This window comes from Pelophylax lessonae, assembly GCF_965119305.1.
Source record: "Pelophylax lessonae genome assembly, chromosome: 2".
Classification (NCBI taxonomy): Eukaryota; Metazoa; Chordata; class Amphibia; order Anura; family Ranidae; genus Pelophylax; species Pelophylax lessonae.
Window position 1 is genome coordinate 322,874,537 of NC_138769.1, and position 11,033 is coordinate 322,885,569.

At 44.2% G+C, this 11,033-nt stretch overlaps 1 protein-coding gene across 1 annotated transcript in view; it reads right to left on the reverse strand.

Annotated features, from left to right (window-relative positions):
• The window catches only part of TAF12 (TATA-box binding protein associated factor 12), a 43,812-nt gene extending 38,709 nt beyond the window's left edge, over positions 1 to 5,103 (reverse strand). Inside the window, exon 1 of the mRNA XM_082248375.1 lies at positions 5,052 to 5,103. The gene's annotated coding sequence lies outside the window, so the exon portion shown is untranslated. The remainder of the gene's footprint in view (positions 1 to 5,051) is intronic.
• Between the last annotated feature and the right edge of the window lie 5,930 nt (positions 5,104 to 11,033).

Here is an 11,033-nt window from a genome sequence, read left to right on the forward strand (position 1 = left end):
GTGCAAGCAATTTGTAAAAGCTTGCTATACATACTGATCCTGTTCTCACCACATGCGCAACGCAATCCCAATACATGGACAAAACACAAAGCAATATTCTCTATGGAGTGTGCTGGGGGAAAAAAAAAAACTTACCGTTAGTTCACCGGTAACGGCTTTTCTCTTCAATCCTTCCAGGACGGCCTACATTTGGGAGATTGTGCCTCACAGGAAACACAACTAATTTGCAGCTGTTTAAAAGGGTCCCACCCATCCTTAGCTCCAGTAATAGGAAAGTAGTTTCCAACCGAACTTTAAGGAATATAGTCAAACAGCTACATATAAATACATATACATTTATATATACATATTCTTTTAGAACTCACCACCACATAGGGCGGGAAGTAGGCCTGCCGTCCTGGAAGGATTGAAGAGAAAAGCCGTTACCGGTGAACTTATTGTAAGTTTTCTCCTTTCATCCTTCCAGGACGGCCTACATTTGGGAGGATGATAAAGGAATCCATACTGGCCTACCTTAGGGCGGGACCACTGCCTGTAAAACCTTTCTGCCAAAGGCAAGGTCTTGTTGCGACAGTACTTCCACACGATAGTGCTTTAGGAAGGTATCTTGACTGGACCAAGTGGCAGCATGGCGGATCTGTTCCCAGGATGCTCCGGCTTTTTCGGCCCAGGAAGTTGCCATGCCCCTTGTGGAATGTGCCTTTAGAGTTGTTGGTGTGGGGGTACCTGACACCTTATATGACATACTAATGGCTTGTTTAATCCACCTAGAGATTGAGGGTTTTGATGCTTGTAAACCCTTCCTTGGTCCAGAATGCAGAACCAACAAGTGACTAGATCTTGTAAAACTCTTGGTTCTTTCTAGATATGCTAGAAGGCATCTTCTAACATCTAAACAATGGAATTTTTCTTCTTTTGCACACTTAGGTTTCTCACAAAATGATGGGAGAACCATCTCTTGATTCTTATGAAAAGATGACACTACCTTGGGCAGGTACAGTGGATCTGGTTTAAGAATCACCCTGTCTTGGAGAATTCTCATAAAGGGTTCTTTTATGGATAAGCTTTGCAAATCTCCCACTCTCCTGGCTGTGGTGATTGCTAACAAAAAGGTTAACTTAATAGACAAAATATTTAAACTAATTTTGTTTAAAGGTTCAAACGCATCACTAGATAATGCCTCTAGTACTAGCGTTAAGTTCCAGGCTGGAACAATAGTTCTGTTAATTGGAGACACCCTTCTCCGAGCCAACAGAAATCTTTTAATTAAAGGTTCTTGGGCTAACCTTTTGTCTAAAAAAACAGAAAGTGCCGCTATCTGTACTTTAAGGGTGTTCACCGCCACCCCCTTATCTACCCCATCCTGTAAAAAATCCAGGATCCTTGCGGTTGAGGCAGAGGAATCCTTCTTCTGACTCTGCCAAGTACAAAAAGTTTTCCAGATTTTGGAATACATTTTTCTAGTTACTGGCTTTCTACTAGAAAGGAGGGTCTCAATGACTCTGTGTGAGCATCTTTTTTCTTTTAATATTTGGCGTTCCCTATCCAGATTGTTGAGTTCCTTGTAGTGATAGATCTAGTATTTTCCGAGGTACTGTCACTAATAGAGACACCAGGGTTGCAAATCACATCGTTTTTGGCTACCCAGGCGTGACTCGGATGAGGCGTGGTTGCGACCATCCTTGAACTCTTGATATTGGATTCTGTAGTGGAAAGGCATAGGTTAGCTTGAAAGGCCCAGGTATTACTGGGGCCTTCAAGCCCAGCATATCCTTCTGTACTATCAGAAGGGAGAACTGCTCTACTTTTTGGCTCTGCTGCGTGACAAACATGTCCACTTCTGATTGCCAAATTTATTGGACCAGGTGTTAGAGAATTATGGGGTTCAGTTCCCATTCTACCTGTTGGATGAGATGGTAACCGATTCCCAGTAGATCTGCTGGTTTTATCCAAATCCACATATCGTCCAGACACGGGACCAAACTTTGGCCTAGTAGGTACAGAAGACCTGCTACCTTGACCCAAATTTTTATAAAGATCCCTGGATTTGCTGCCAAGCAAAAAGGAGAAGCTCTGGGCTGTCCACGTGCAGCCCCCTCTTCTGTAACTATGGTGAATCTGAGAACTACTTGATGTTCCCCGTACCTTGGAACATGTAGGTAAGCATTTTTTACACCCAACATTGTCATACAGACATTTTGGTACAGATTTTTTCTGACCATGAACTTCTGTTCTATTTTTAAGGGACAGGTCATAGTTAAATTTGGTACCAGTTGCGAGACCAACTCCAATTGGTACCCTTCCCGATGCAGAAAGTAGGGACTGGCAGAGATGTTTTCCCATTGGGAAGCAAAATGGGTCAGTCTGCCCCCTACACTGACGCTGACGTCAGTTAGATTCTTTAGGTTTAGGCCCAGGTTTAAGGAACAACAAATTGTCCCCTTGTTTTCCTTTTCCAGAGCCTTTCTTCCTGGCCTTAAATGGTCTTTTTTGATTCTTGCCTTGGAAGTTTCGAAAGGAATATCTTCCTGATTTGTACTTTCTCTTGGTGGGGAACTTTTTCCCCTTTTCTGCAGATCTGGACAAGGTATCATCAAGTCCTGAACCGAACAGTAATGAACCTTCAAAGGGCAGGGCACAAAGTCTTACTTTGGAGTTTGTATCACCTTCCCAAGCTTTGACCCAAAGCGCCCTTCTAGCAGAATTTACTAATGCTGCTGTTTTAGCAGATGCTGTTAATGACTCCACAGCTGCGTCTGCCAAATAGGACGCAGCTTTACTAATCATGTTTAAGGAATCTATCAGATCTTGTGATCCTGCCATACTGCGGACACGTTTTAACAGTTCCTTAAGCCAAAAGTCTGTATTCCTGGCCATACAGGTATCAGCTAATGCTATAGTTGTATTATATGCATTAGAATCCCAGGCCTTACTTAATACGGATTCAATCCTGCGATCCATAGGATCTGTAATATGCCCGGCATTTTCAAAGGATAAATCTGTTCCTTTTGATAACTGTGCCAGGGGAGCATCAAGTTTAGGTTTTTTTGTGAATACCTCCAATTCTTGAGGCTCAAAGGGAAACCTTCTTTTCCAGTTTTTTGGCCTGGATAAGGCATATGTAGGCACTTTCCATTCCTGGTGTATTATGTCTTTTAATGACTGGTGAATGGGAATGGTTCTGTACTGGGCTTTCCCCAAGCCCTTGTACACTTTGTCTTTGCAAGAAGACTTCTTTGCCGGAATAGGAATTTCTTCAGTGTCATATACCACTTTAAGAAGACCCTGCATATATTCCAAGGAAAAAAGATTTTTAACTTTTTCCCCTTCACTGTTATTTTCTGAGTCCTCCTCTGAACTAGAAGGGTCTCTTAAATAACTAGAACCTTCTTCTGGATCCTCTTGTTCCCTAACTTGAGTTGAGGGAATGGATAGAGACTCTTCCCAGAGGGATGGGGGTCCCCTTGACCACCCACCGTCTTGGGAGGACGCATTATCTGCTCCTTCCACTGCTGGGACTAGAGGGATAGCTGCTGTAGCCTTAAAGGACTGTACTGTAGCTACCATTTCCTCCCTCATAGATTTAAGCAAATCTTTCATTAGGTCCTGCCCTGCCAATTTATTAATGCAAGTCTGACATAAGGGCTTTGTGTAAGATTTAGACAACCTAACCCTGCATTCCCCACATTTTTTAGTTGAGGATAAGGGTCTGGCAGGGGCTTCCTGTGCCGGTGGCGTACCTGTGACAACACATGAAAAGACAATAAGAGAGGACACCATGAAGCGACATAACCTTCTTGCCTACCACTACGGCAATATACAGGAAAAAGCATGGCATGGCATACCTGTCACATAATAGACAGCAGTCGGCCGCCATCGGTATCACTTACCCGATCCTGTCGCCACCTGCGTTGCCGCTTTCTCCCCTGTAAGGATTGCGGCTGCTTGTGTCTCTTTCTGGGGCTTCCGCCCTCTCGGAGTCGGAGAGTCAGCCATGGTAGTACCGAGCTCGCTCCGATCCGGCGTCTCCTCCACGCTGGGTTTCTTCCGGGAGTCAGCCGCTCCGCCCCTTCCGCCGGAACTTCCTGTCTCCATAGCGAGGCTTGGGGCTCACCGCTCGGCGGGAAATTCGAAATCCTTACCGCCCAGCGAAGTGAATGGAGGAGACTTCCTGCAGAGACCAGCAGGACTTCAGGTATGAGGGACCTTCACCACAAGGCAAACCGCACTACCTGGTATGTTTGGCGACCTGAAAGCTCCTTTTTCCAAGGACACAGCTAGGGAGGAACCTGCTATTAGGCCGACCGAAGCTGCCTTCCAGGGGTACCGTCTTGGCCAGCTATTTGCCTCAGGTTAGTAAAAAAAAAAAAAAAACTTTCCGATGTAAGGTTGGAAACACAACTGAACTGGAGCTAAGGATGGGTGGGACCCTTTTAAACAGCTGCAAATTAGTTGTGTTTCCTGTGAGGCGGAGCCATAATCTCCCAAATGTAGGCCGTCCTGGAAGGATGAAAGGAGAAAATGGAGGCAGATACGTCGCAGATCTGGAACACACTAAACAGATGAAACATTTAGCCTAAGAGGACAATATGAGACACCTTTATACAAACTTGGGCTGCTTGAACCAATTTTCAAGGCTCTCAAGAATTCTGCAATTACCTAAGGGACTATACCCTCTTCTGTATCCACCCACCATCACCCCCCCCCCTTATCCCTTTTATCCTTATTTCCAAAATGTTTAGATTTTTTTTCCTTCTCCCTTTTTCTCATTTCTCTTCTATCTCCCTCCTCCCCTTGTTGTTTCCTCAACACCACCCCTTTAAATATACATGACCAGCCAGGAGCTACTGTACACCCACCTCCGACAAGGGCCTACATCAATCTATTCCATCTTCTAACCTAGATTAACGAAAGATCCTACCATATGACCAAGCTGAATAGTGTCCATTACCTACATGGAAGAATACATAGAATAACTTAATTTTATTAGAATAGTCTCATGGCTGACACGTCTCTTTACATCTGCTTTGACATACCACATGTATATTTACCTTTTCCTTTGTCCCTTCTTTATTTGTTGTTTTTGTATTTTATCCTTGTTACAACTGCAAAATTCAATAAACTCAGATTAATAAAAAAACAAAATGAGGTAGGAAGCATTTTAGTGTACTAGAGAACATATGTAAAAGCAAAGTAATGCAAAAGCTGGGCACTGCAACACACACAAATGCACTGTGGACATGTGCTGACATCTGTGTCTGTGAATCCACCCTTACGGCCAGTTCACACCACATGCAGTCCAAGGTGTTTTTATCTGCATTAAAAATGCATGGATAGTAGGTCATATGCTTTTCAATGGCATAGTTCACACTAGTGCCATCAGTTCCAGTGCATTCCAGTTCCTGGGAAAAAAAAGTAGAACATAAAGCATTTTTTTCTGCACTGGAACGCAGTAAACGTATCAAACGCACTGGAACTCACCAAAAATGCTCTAGAACACACATCCTTGTTTAAGGTTAAGAAAAAAGAGGGAGGGGGGATACACTCGTCTATATCGCGCACTGAAACCCACAAAAACGCATCAAAAATGCGCATGCGGGAAAGCATTCAGACTGCGTTTCTATGGTGTGAACTGGCCCTTACACAAACTAAAACCCATATTTACAAGGTCTTGCGAGTCATAACAGCATCTTTTACACACAAGACTCAGATTTGAACTGAATCCTGCTTGCTTTATTGTTTTCAGTCTGTTCTCCTCTAAGATACGTCAAGTTGGTAGTTTACAGAATCCTACTGATCCTGATCACATCCACCCACAAACCTTAGATCAACCTTTCTCAACTACTGCCCTATGGTGCCCTAGGGTGTCTCAAGTGGTTGCTATTGGTACTTTGAGCAATTCCAACCTTAGATATGCAACTACTGACATAAATGACCTTGTTAGCTAACTGTAAGACGTTCTTCCCACTGGCCAGAAATATAAGGAGCACTCCTCCCCACTGACAACCTTATTATGTTCAATGAATTGTGAATATGGTTATTAGCGGGGTTTCCTGAGACCAGAAAGTTATCTCAAGGATTCTTCCATGGTAAAGCCTAACTCAACATTTACTGTTCATTTAACTATTTGCAAAACTAACTGGTGCACCCTTCAGAAGTGCTGTATAAACTGTATGTTGCATCAGCTACATACAGCATAGTGTTCCGGCAGCGGGAAGGGTCTTCCAAAAAAAAAAAATCTCATAGAATACAAAACTTTCCCTGATTGGCTGAGCTGGAGATCGTGATGTCATCCACCAGCCTCAGTTTATCAGAGGAAGCTTTGTATTCATTCAAAGAATACAAAGCAGTCTATGAATGGCTGAGCACAGCCCAACTCAATTTTGTTCCGGAAGGTGACCAGTAAGTTCCCATTCCACTGTGGAAACACAGAGCTGTATACTGTATGCAGCCAAGGCTATATATAGTTTACAAAGCATGCCCAACGGAAGCACCTGGTCCAAATAAACTAGTGAAAACACACATGGAGTTAGACTTTAACCACTTGCAGACCGCTCACATGGAGCGTACTGTGGCAAAGTGGCTCGATATCGTCCAGCGACGTAGACCTACGTCGCTGGACTCCTCCGCCTGTGGGCTGCGCGCGCGCGCCGCCAGAGGAAAGCTCCCACTGTATTCAGACACAGCGGGAGTCGGGCCAGGGGAGGAGAGGCGGTGGTCACCGCCGCTCTTCCCCGATCGTCGGGGATCGAGTGAGGAGATCCGCCCGCTTGTGTAAACAAAGCGGGCAGATCTCCTATGTGACAGGCAGGGACAGATTACAGGATTCAGCATAGCTGTACCTGCGATCTGTGCCTGTGTCACACAGTCCCCTCCCCCCACACACGTCAGTAAGCACCAGGCATATATTTAACCCCTTGATCACCAATAAAGTTAACCCCTTCCCTGCCCGTGTCATTATTACAGTAACAGTGCATATTTATAGCACTGATTACTGTAGTAATGTCACTGGTACCCCCAACAGTGTCAAAAATGTCAGTCAAGGGTCCGATCTGTCTGCCGCAATGTCGCAGTCCCGCAAAAAAAAACGCAGATCACCGACATTACTAGTTAAAAAAAAAAAAAAACAATAAAAATGATTACAATTTCCCGTAGTTAGTAGCTGTGATAAATTTTGCGCAAACCAATCAAAATACGCTTATTGCGATTTTTTTTACCAAACATATGTAGCAGAAAACAAATTGGCCTAAAATGTTCAAAAATTTAGATTTTTACATTTTTTGGGGGGGGAATTTCATATAAAAAAATGTGAAAAATAGTTATTTTTTTCAAAATTGTTGCTCTTTTTTTGTTTATAGGGCAAAAAGTAAAAATTGCACAGGTGATCAAATACCACCAAAAGAAAGCTCTATTTGTGGGGAAAAAAAAGGACAAATTTAATTTGGGCATAGCGTCGCAAGACCGCGCAATTGTCCGTTAAAAGAACGCAGTGCCGAATCGCAAAATATGGCCTGGTCAGGAATGGGGTAAAATCTTCCGCTCATTGAAAATTTTTTTGTCAAAGACACGTAGCTAAATACATTTTGGCCTAAATATATGACAAAAATTGAAAATATTGGATATTTTTTAACTGTCAAAAGTAGAAAAATATTGTTATTTTTTCAAAATTGTCGCCCTTTTTTTATTAATATTGCAAAAAATGAAAAGCGCAGAGGTGATCAAATACCACCAAAAGAAAGCTCTGTTTGTGGGAAAAAAAGGACGTAAATTTTGTTTGGGTACGGCGTTGCATGACCGCGCAATTGTCAGTTAAATTCGCACAGTGCCAAGTTGCAAAAAGTGGCCCATAAGGCAAGTACTCCTTTATCCTCTACCCCTAGGCCCCTTTCACACAGGGTGAATTCCATTCGGATCAGCAGAGGATCAGCTCACAAAACCCATACAGATTTGGTGGATGAGACATACGTGTCCACTCTGTTTCTGCAGAGGGGACACAAAGCCTGCCCGCTCTGTTTTAGGGGAGGCTGGGAGAAAACAGACTCTGTTGTCTGTTTACTACTGATCCGATCCACCTAAATACAAGAGAATGTATAGAGAAATTGGAGACTATTGTCCAAAACTTCAAATCCTAGAGACGTTTCATTGTCAGATGGAGACATTCATGGAATACTTTTTCTCCCCAACAGAATTGTCTTCCCAGATGCTACCTTTTAGCTATACCGAATGGTACCTAAAAGCTGAGCTCATCAACTCCCTAAGTAAAATCCAGGTGTATGTGGAGCCTCACTCATCTACCCCTTCCTCTATTAAAACCCTAGCTTTCTGTAGCCTTCTCAACTGATAGAAATAGGAATAGTAGGCCATGGTCTAGCTGTGTCATTAAAGCCCCGTACACACGCAACGAATTTCCGCCGACCGGTCGTCCGTCTTTTGTCCAGAGTAGTGTCTGTTGGTTGGAATGTGCTCTAGACTGCACATGAATTTTCCCGCACGACAGAATTCTACTTCAGAAGTGATGTCATGTGTTGGATTGCTTTCTTTGTGTTCTTTCGTCTCTGAGCATGTCTAGTCTTGCTCATAAGATTTTTCCCCATCGAAATCTGTACTAATGAGACGAAAATCGGATGTGTTTTAAAGAGGAAGTAAACCCTCCTCTGACACTTTTACCTATAGGTAAGCCTATGATAAGGCTTACCTATAGGTTCTGTAAATATCTCCTAAACATGTACCGTTTAGGAGATATTTACCTTACATGCAGCCAGTGACGTCACTGGCGCATGCGCTCTGAAGGAACGGCCGCTGGTACCGTTTCTTCAGAGCCCCGTGCCGTGATATCACAGCGGCTCCGGCCAATCAGATGGCCGGATGCCGCGATCCCGGAAGACGGGCGACTGGACATGTCGCCCGTCATACAGGTAAGCGGGCGGCACGGCGGGGGCTCGTTCTAAGGTAAGCACTTCATAATGAGCTAGTATGCGATGCATACTAGCTCATTATGTGTTTCTCTTACAGGTTGCAAAAAAAAAAAAAAAAAAGTAATATGGGTTTACAACCTCTTTAATGGTCGACAAAAATTATACAGCCTGCACACCAGGATTTTTTTTGGCGGAAAAGTCGGAGTCGGTTGTCGGAAGCATCATACTAACAAGCCGAAAATCGGCAGATCGGTCCTCAGACGAAGATTCCCGGCCGAATTTCCACTTGTGTGTACGGGCCTTTAGTCACTTTGGGGTAGGTTTACTATATATTATAGAAACATAGAATGTGTCGGCAGATAAGAACCATTTGGCCCATCTAGTCTGCCCAATATATCTGAATCCTATGAATAGTCCCTGGCCCTATCTTATATGAAGGATAGCCTTATGCCTATCCCATACATGCTTAAACTCCTTCACTGTATTTGCAGCTACCACTTCTTTGCTTCCAACTCCTAAGGCCCCTTTTACACAGGCACCTCTGTCAAGCTGGATCCGATTGCTCAGCGGGGGAACTTGCCATTGATCCCCGCCGAGCAGTTAATGACAGGTCTGGGTCCACTTCGCTATGCAGAGCAGACACAAACACAATCCCGCTCTCCTCTATGGGGCACTCGGACAGAAACAAACTGCCTGTTCATTTCCATCTGATTGACAGATGGGGAAAAGGACCACCATCCATTTCTTTTTGGCGGACAGGATCGGATGGTGGCGGTTGTCAGCAGACATGTGCTCGCTGACATCCGCTTCTCTACAAAAGAGACTGTGGAGGGTCCGATTAGGTTCGCCTAAAAAACAGGCAGGCTGACCTAATCGGATCGCCCGTGTACAAGGGGTCTTAGGCCCCTTTTACACTTGTATGCCTTAAAGCAATGCCTGTGTACTCTTGAAGTCTATGGACCTCAAGTTGCATCAAAGTCGGACCAGAGTACTGTAGGGACTACTTTGAAGTTGCACAGATATGAATGGTACTCATTCTAAATCATGGGCTGAGACTTTGCAGTCCTAAGTCGCAGGACAAGTCAAATAAGTGTAAAAGGGGCATAAGGGTCAATTGAGCTTTGCAGTGTCACAACTACTGTATGGCGTGTATCATTCTAATGACTTGTACTACAGTTTGTATATTTTGAAGGCAGTTATGCTCTTCTTCCGATGCCTTCGCATAGGTTTTGGATTTACTTTTCTCTGAAAACCAATAAAAATGTGTCTAAAATAAACAAAAGTAGGAACAGACTCCCTTTTTAGCTGGCGGGACCGGACCTGGAAGTAGGTAGATGTAAACAGACAAGTCTATTTACACCTGTCTGTCTATAAGGATGTCCGATTAGGTCCTTGCTGAAAAAAGGACAGGCAGACTGGATCAGATCGCCCGTGTGAAAGGGGCCATAGACTAAACAAGGATCCAACCTCTGCAATGCAAAGAAGCTTCACTTCAAGGGAGGATTTTTCCACTTTCCTGGAGTTGGTACTTGGTAGAGCTCACATTATACAGTTACACTTCATTTTACACCTAAGAAATGACAAAACTACAAGGCCTGAGCATACAACCCTACATAAAGACTACGAGGCATGGACATAGCGCCCATTTACTGACAGGGTAGGAGCCCGGCTCGCCGTCCTCGGAGCACAGCTCACCTACACGGGTCAGGCTGGGCCGGAGAGGACGGGCCGATATGGGCAGCAGCCTACACCTATATGAGGAAAACACACTGCAGCATAAAGCGCCAACAGCCGTACAAACATCACGACGAACACAACTCCCACTCTCCTCACCTATTCTGCTTCCTCACCCGCCGGAATCGCGTCATCCGGCCACACCTCCGCTCACGTGCAGCTTGTCCTTTTTTTTTTTTTTTCAATAACTTTATCAACACTCGACAGCGTACCCTGTTATACTGCACTGATAAAGGCCGTGTGCAAGCTTTATTAGGAATGCACTGAAGTAATATGTTAGCATGTGTTTATTGGCAAGCGGCACAACAACAACAAGTGACGTAATGAATACCAGCCGGACGGCGGAGCCTTTGTTTTCTTGTCGCACTCGCACAATAAGCACTT